Raw genomic sequence first — 8,623 nt, forward strand, 5'->3', positions numbered from 1 at the left:
CCCTGTAATGGATGTGCTTTATAACAGACACAATGCCTCAGGTAATTGTCATTTTGATTAAGCTGTAAACCTACAGGCTTGTGAGAAGGAAATAGTCAGGCTTTCAAATACGGGGCAGAGAACAGACCACAGTGCAGGCCAATTGAGTTTAAATAATTTAGAGATACCCAGTGAGAAGATTAGCCCCCTAAATATTTAAGACCCTGAAGGAACAAGCCATTCCCAGTTGTTCAATGTTTTCTCTCTGGGAGAATTGCCATCAGAGTAATTGCTGACTCATCTGTGGTTCGGTTTTAAAGAGTCTTGGCTCGATCACGGGGTTGGAAAGCAAGATAGCCAGAATTCTTCCTGCCACTCAGTCACAGCAGAGACAACCCTCTTGTCCGGAGATAACTGCACCCTGTAAAATGTCGGATTCCAGTATGCAAAGTGGATAGCTGCCTAGCAGAGCCTGAAAAACATCAAATGTAGTGCAATTATTAATTGGTCAAATAAAATACATTAAAAAATATATGCCAGTCTGAAATAATCAATTTTTATTGAGTCCTGACTGACTGTCATTAAAAACTTTGTAATTTTGTTTGCTATTTATTTCCCTTTGCACCCCTGGAGAAAATAAATAGTGTATTTATTTGCTCATGTAGGGGTGGGAAAAAGAGGTTGACAGTTGTAATACAACTAATAATACAATAATTAATAAATAATAATACAAGAACAAACTGTTTTATGTACTCACAAATGTAAACCTACTTTTGTTAACCACTGTACATTCTTCCTATTCTGAATTTTTTAAAAAGATTTTTAGTGAATTCAGAGAGGAAGGGCAAGGGAGAGAGATAGAAACATCGATGATGAGAGAGAGTCATTGATTGGTTGCCTCCTGTATGACTCCCACAACCAGGCCATGTGCCCTGACCGGGAATCGAACCTTAACCTCCTGGTTCATAGGTGGACGCTCAACCTCTGAGCCATGCTGATCGGGCATCTTCTGCATTTTTAGTGAGAACTCACAATATGAGAAAGGTGATATGTTAAAAGGAAATGGAAATAGGTGTCCTTCAGCAAGAAAAATGAAAGTCAGGGGAGACAGAAAAGAGAAGGATAGAGAAGGAAATATAGATATATCCTGCTACCCACTCTAAGTTGAAACCTCAGAAAGAAGAAAGTTGGTGGTTTTAGAAACAAGCAAACAGGTTAGGGGGCCCAGAGCACTGGCATGCCCTCCTCAGTTTGTCAGGTGAGGACGTCGGAGCTTTCTAGTTCTCTTAGACAATCTCTGTGACTAGCATGACCCTACCTCCATGGAGGAAAAGAAATAAAGGAAGAGAGGTCACAGTCACTGCCCCCAAGGCTCCTCAGCTGCCTGGATTAGGGATAAGGAAGTCCCTGCTTGCACCCAGGGTGTACTTGGAAGCTGACTGAGTCTGGGACTGCAGGCCCGCTTTGGGAAGCCATGTGGGTGACCAGCATGAGCCAACAGGCAAGAGAGACGATGGTCCCAGCATTAGCTGCGTTGAGGCAACTCAGCTGATGGGGAAGGGTCACTGAGCCTTGAAAGTACTGAGAGTGAAGAAGTTATAATTCACCAATAAGATTTTAGCAGCTGCTAGCAGAACACTGCGCACTGCACAGGACAAGGGCCATCGGGCCTGAAACCAGAGGGCCCTAGGGATGAATGAATTTGGCATGTAGGCTAGTCACCCCTCCACCCATTGTAGAAAAGACCAACAGAGCTTCCCCTACAGCCAGGCAACACTGTGATGTGTGAAATAAGAAGCTAACTCTCACACACCATTCCCAGTGGTGTGTGGGAGTTAGCTTAGTGAGGCTCAGAGGCCCCCAATGTTCAGAGTACCCCCAAACCCCACTTCCAGTGCCACAGTATTGTCATCTTGAAATCAGCCATATTGGGGTTATTGATAGCATGAAAATTGGTAAATGCTAAAAATCAGACCTATTTTTCCCCCCAAACAGAGCTGATCGTTAACCTTTTACCAGCACACCTAATCCACACACCTTCTCCTCCGTCCCTCAAGGTAGAAATGTGGGAAGACATGAGGAGTTTCCTTCCCTGTATTAGCAGGGACATGGAAGAATGGCTGCTCAGAGTATACTTGGTAAAAAAAAAAAAAAAAAGAGGAGACAATCTTATTCTATAAAAGATGCAGAAGAATTATCCAAGAAAATAAGAAGCTAAATATCAGACAACTTTAAATTCCATGTCAAGGAGACTGGGCTTTAACTCTTAATCACTAAAATCGTTAACATAAAAAAAATCATTAACAAAACTTGAAGGTTGGTGTGTTTTTTTAAAAAAAGAATGGCATTATAAAATGGATTTGGGAAGGTTACCTTTTAGGGTATATCAGATTGTATAATGTAGTACAGGGGTGGGGAACCTTTTGTCTGCCAAGGGTCATTTAGGTATTGATAACATCATTCATGGGCCTTACAAAGTTATCAACTTAAAAATTAGCCTGCTACATTTGGTCAAACATTTAATTAACTCACCCCTAATGCCTTGGCAGGGCGTGACCAAATGATTTCTCAGGACTTACACGAGTTGGACATTCCTCACCCTGATGTAGTGGGTAAAAAAGAATATTTTCAAGAACCCAAGTGGTTGAGTCTATTAAATGGTATAAGAGTGACTTGATAAAGGAGTAAAGAGTAGTAAGCAGAGAGTGAAAAAAATGGATGAAAAAACAGAGTTATACTAATCAGACTTTCAGAACTAGCTTTATTTACATGTCTGCCATGTGTCCCTATTTCCTGCAGATTTCTCTTTTCCTAGGTCAGATTTCAGACCCCAGGTGCCTCAAAACCAATGCTTCAAGCAGGAGGTCAACCTCCATCAGAGTCACATAGGTGGCTGCTCTACTGCAGATTCCTGGGTTGTACTCAAGACCTATTGAATCAGAACATCTAGAGCTGGGGCCTAGGAGTCCATGTTTTAACTGTCAGTCCCCAGTGGTTCTCATGCACCGTCAATTTGAGATCAACTCTCTCAATTTAATCATTGTGTGGTCCAGCACTTCAAATAGATTCTGATGCTCAACCGAGATTTGCTGGAGTGGAAGGGAACTGTGAGGTATAACTGTGTAACACATGCGGTTAATGGGAGTTTAAAATATGGAGTTTCACCTTATTAACTCCATTGGCTGCAAGTGGCAAGCTTAAAACTGTCCCTTTCAGGGAGTTTCTCAGTTTTTTCTCTTTCTACTTCACAGACCTCTTCCTTCAGGTGCTGGGAACATGAATCAGCTTTTCTCAATTGCCTGAATTATTGCCACTCCAAGATTATGCTGACTGCTTTCCACTGATCCCTTCATCCATGAGGAGGTGGGAAAGTGACCTCTCTGGACCCAGGAGGAGGATGCCTAGTATCCTTGGCTCAGATTCAGAGCACACTGAGTGTGAGCTGGACTCTGATACTCGTCTTGTGACTCTATGCTAGTAAATTTTGACCCTCAGTTTTCTTGTGTATGCAATAAAAGGGGGGGAAAATAGATGCTATAAAGAGATTAAAATGAGACTACTATGTTCAAGTGTTTGATGCAGTATCTATTTAAGAAACTCCAGCTCCCATTTTTCTCATTTTCTTTGGATCCAGATCAAAGCTTCTGTCCTGGCAGTCATCTTCCTGAACGAGGCAGAGTCCACTTGTCATTTTCCAGGGGATGCAGTGCGTCCCTGAGCTCAGGCAGCATTTCAGCAGCATGCCCTCAATGCCCTTCTCTTCATGTTTATGGTATTTGGGAGAAAGCTATTCTCACAGCCCTTCTTCTCTCATTAACTCACCCTCCATTTCTTCAAAATGCCTCTTATTTTTTTTGTCTGCTCTCTTTACTCTTTTCATACCCCAGTGCCTCAGCGTATCTGACCTGGTCCAGATGTCTCTTGTCCCCAGAAGGAGCATTCAGTTCTGACAGCCACCACTTGGACTCAGAGATGTGCTAACGTTGACATCTCTCACAAACATAAATATACCTTAGACCCCATGGATCCACTTTGTCACTCCTGCTTGAGGCCAGAGGCACTTTCTAGGAAAAGAATTCGTTTCCTTTTCTTAGTCTGCAGCAGTCTTCTTCATAGCCTCCCCTTTCCTCAGGACCCATCGCCTCCACCCCGTCCTCACCCCCTAGGAGACCCTAATGCTATGGCTCCCAGCAGTTTTCCTCTGAGATAGTGGCCGCATCATGCTCCTCTGTGTTTCTGATGAGAAGAAATTAGTGCCTCAGGGCTATGCTTTTGGTGTACCCATTTCCCTCAGGTGTGAGCATCTAACATCTGTCTGTATTAGTTTCCCAACATCCTCCACCTGGAATACTCACAATACCCTTGGAAATGCCTGAAAGAAGCCAGTGGAGAAAGGAGGTACGTTTTCTCAAACACTGATCTTATCTGAAGATTCAGGAATTGAGAGCGGATATGAGGAAGAAGTTAAGAAGTAAATAATTTTTAAAAAACATCATGGAAATATACCTCATTATATTTTTACTAGAGGCCCGTTGCACAAAGATGCATGCAATAGGCCTTCCTTCCCCTGGCTGCCGGCACCAGTTTTCCTCTGGCACCCGGGACCCAGGCCTTCGCTCTGGCTGCCACCTTCTGTCTTCGCTCGGGCCGGAGTCTTCACTCCAGCCAGAGCCTTCAGTCTTTGCTCTAGCTGGAGTGTCGCTCCTGTAGCTTCCTCTGCCCCCCACCCACCCCCTCATAGCAGATGTCCCGCCCCGCCCGGCCACCCTGTGCCTGCATGCATGTTGCCCAAAGTCCCGGAGCGGCTGGGGGGCAGGGCTGCCAACATCTTTGTTGGGTTAATTTGCATACTCACTCCTGATTGGCTGGTGGGCATGGTGAAGTGATGGTCAATTTGCATGTTTCTCTTTTATTCGTGTAGATTGATATGTTGGTCAAGATCTAAGCAGGAAAAAAATGGCATAAACAAATGGTGAAGTTGTTCAGTTGAATAAAGGACTACCTACAGATATGTGGGGAAAATGAAGGGAAGCCAACAAGGGGCAGTGAATAGCCCTAAGAGAGGGGTCCATTCCTGTCCCTGAACCTGAAGCTGTAAGAAAGAACGACCGACCTGAAGCTGTCACTTGGTAGACATGCATTGCAGTCAAGCAGGCAGAGAGCCCAGTGAATGAGTAACCTGACCTCTCCATCCATCCCGATTCTGACCATCAAACACCCATTGGCTGAATCCAACCATAAGCTGGAGGGCAAGTGTGTCCTATGAATGCCATCCACAGAGGCTGGATATAGGGACCTTAAACCAGGAGGAGGAGGGTTGCCAGTGCACAGGGGACAAAGGGAGACAGCTCCCAGGTGTTCTGTGGGGGTCTCTTTCAGAGAATTCCTCGATCCTTTTAAAGGGGGCTCTGTGGCCAAATCCATTCTGGGAACCTTAACTATAGATGTGGTTTACCGATTCACAAAGCAGATCAGAATTGTAGGGGCTTGTAGACTTTCAGCAGGGTCAGAACAGTCATTTAGGTTCTGGGGTTGGGTTGCCTGGGTTTCAATTTAATCTCTACTTCACCAGCTCTGTGGCCTTGGGCCACATATTTAATTCCTTGAAGGTAAGTTTCTCCCCACATGAAATAGAGACAGGTGTTGTACTTCCCTCATAGAATTATGGTGAAAAAATAAATCAGAAAAATTTTCAAGTGCCCCTGAATATAAGTACTCAAACATGGCAGCTGGTTGCAGTTTGGGTATGTTAGTATTTTCATCATTCTAATGACCTGTTTAATTTAATTTATTTTAACCCTGAGATTCCCAAGCTGAGCAAACTGACCTCAGACTCTAGCACAGGTTAAGACCACATGGAATTGGTGAAGACATGATGCCTAGGAAATTCTGCTCCGGATTTTGTTCCCATGGAAGGACCTTGAGTCTCTAGAGCAGAGCTTCCCAACTTTTATCAACTGAGAAACGTGTTAACATGCAGAGTCTGATTCGATTGGTCTCAGGTAGAACGCAAACTCCTCCATTTTAAACAAATTCCGAGGTGGTCTTATGCCATTGGCCCTGGGCCCTGCGTTAAGTGGCAAGGCTGGGCACATGCTTGCTTCCCTTGAGATTAAAGAAATAGACCTTTTTTTTAGCACTTTTGTTTCTACAAAATTGAACTTCTGGCTCTGGGAATTGGAGTCAGAGGGCAGTGTTTAATGTTGGATGAAACCCTGGGGAGGAAGCTGCTCTGAGCAGTTTCGTGAAGGAATAGGATTTCCGGAGGTAGGGGAGAGGGAGTCACAGAAAGGAGAGAAAGAGATGCCCCAAAGACAAACTTTACCCAATTATGACTTTGCCTAGGCCAGCCTTCACTTTAAAAAAAGAAGCCCATATGCCTCTAACACTCACCACACAGACCCCACATAGCATCCTTCCTTATGCGCAGTTTTATCTCAATATTTTAAAAACAGCATCCATCTTGCAAACATTTAAAAGGCAGTAAAAATCATGCATTCTCTGCATTATGCTGAAAATCACTCTAAAGGTAATGGATGGTTTCACAGAAACGGAGCCATTCCCCTCAACACGTAAAAGATAAAGTCTGTTACATTGTCCTTATACCTCACATCACAATGGCTCTTTGCATAAGCAGATAGGAAGGGTTGGTTTCCACGTGCCTGTGCGTGAGAATATTAACTGACTGCTTTGACTGCAGAGCTGTTAATAAGAAGAGGAAGAAGGAAAGTCGTGGCACAGTCATTTCTTTCTCCTGCCAACCTATAAAACACAAGGAAGTTCATTACTGCAGAGTCAAGCATCCAGCCTCATGTGTGCTTTGTTCTTCTAAACCTGGAGCAGTGGCATTCCCAAATTGTTCCAGCCGCTGCCGATAGTTATCCCATGTCCCTATGCAAGATGTGCCAAGTTGTCGAATGTCTTTCCCTTCAGAACCTGCCAAAGCTTCTATTGTGTCATTTCTGGAAGCCATGCTCTCTGCCAGACAACCTGCTCTCCTTACTTTCTTCAAGAGCTGCAGAGGCTGCAGCACATGGTGACGATGGATTAAGTCTCCAGATGTGGATAGAACAGACCCAGGTGCTCCCTTCCTTTTTATATGACCTTGAACTTGTCACTTTACCTCACTGGGCCTTAATTCCCTCATCAATACAATGGCGATAATACAGTCCCCATCTTGGAGTTTCTCTAAATATGACAAGTTCTCTAGTGAAACAGTATCCACTGGCTGAGGACAAAGCCAGACATTCATCTAGCCAAAAATACTAGTATATTGGCTGAAATGTCACTGTAACAAGATGACATAGGAGTAAGAAGTCTCTCGCTGGAAGCTCCTCAGTGATATTTGTAAGAAATTTTATTAGCTTTTAGGCACAGTTCCCGACCAGGACTCTGCAATCCAATTTATGTAAAACATGTTTTTGTGCTATCTAAGTTGTAATGGTCCTTAAGGACAGGGACTATACTCTTTCCACTTGTGTAATCTCCACCCATCATGTCTAGATTCGTTATTTAATAAAGGCTTTTAAACTCCAAAATCAGTTTTAAGAAAAAGGGAGGGGGAGACAAAAATATTTATTAAGTGCCTACTCTAATTATCTCCCAAATTATCTCATTTTGATTTATTCTCACAACAGTTTGGTGAAAAAGATATTAATTTCCTTCTTTCCTCCCTCCCTTCCTCTTTTCTTCTCTTCCTCCCCTCCTTCTCTCTCCACCTCCCTTTTTTCCTTTTTCTTGTTTTTTATTCAAAGAGAACCCTGAGATTAAGAGAGACAAGTGACTGTAGTGGTCATAAAGCTAATGAAACTTAGAGCTAGCAGGTACATGCAAATATGTAAAACTGCAAAGCCATCTGCTCATCATCTCACATCATGGACTGAATAAAGTCCCAGTTACCTATTACATATAACTTGTCCAATGGTACTTAAGGGGAAGCCATTTCTGCTTCATCTAAAGGGTGACCCAAAAAATATATCCTACATAATAAAATGGTAATATGTAAATTACCATCACTCCGCTACGCCCACAATTGGGCCAGCAGGAGGCGCAGGGGGCGGGACTCAGGGTGGCCGGGGTAGCTGATTGGGCCAGCAGGACGCTGAGCTCAGCGTCTGTGTCATGGCTGCGCCGGAGGCTTTGGAAGGCCTGGTGCATCGGCGGACAGACAGCCAGCCGGCTCCCCCGCGATCAAAAGCCAAAGCGGGGGAGCTGTCTGTCTGTCTGCGCCGGCACAAGGCCTTTCGAAAGCCTCCGCCGCGCCGGAGGCTTTCGGAAGGCCTGGGGCACCAGCGGACAGACAGCCAGCTGGTGCACCAGGTGCATGATTAAATCATGCACTGGGCCTCTAGTATACACATATTAACAGCTGATAGCTCAATTTTGAAAATGAAATGTATTTTAATAAACACTATCTTTATAATTATTCAAAGTATGTGTATACATTTTGGAGGTACGCCCTATATAGATGTGCCAAACTACCAGGCTCCTGGGGATCAGCTTCCTCTTGTAGGAAGTGTCTGGGGCCCAAAAAAAATTCCCTGGATGATCTTCCAGTCTCTATACAGAGAAGATGCAGTCACCAGACACACACACACACACACACACACACACACACACACACACACACGAAAAAATTCTGCAT

General features: G+C 44.1%; 1 pseudogene across 1 annotated transcript in view; it reads right to left on the reverse strand.

Moving 5' to 3' along the window:
- LOC307111663 (neurofilament light polypeptide-like) overlaps window positions 1–6,952 on the reverse strand; it is a 60,680-nt pseudogene extending 53,728 nt beyond the window's left edge. Inside the window, exons 1-2 of the transcript in view lie at window positions 6,814–6,952; window positions 6,596–6,741 (exon numbers count right to left, since the gene is read on the reverse strand). The product of the transcript in view is annotated as a neurofilament light polypeptide-like (transcript). The remainder of the gene's footprint in view (window positions 1–6,595; window positions 6,742–6,813) is intronic.
- Window positions 6,953–8,623: the final 1,671 nt, after the last annotated feature.

Source organism: Cnephaeus nilssonii, assembly GCF_951640355.1.
Source record: "Cnephaeus nilssonii genome assembly, chromosome: 15".
Lineage (NCBI taxonomy): Eukaryota > Metazoa > Chordata > Mammalia > Chiroptera > Vespertilionidae > Cnephaeus > Cnephaeus nilssonii.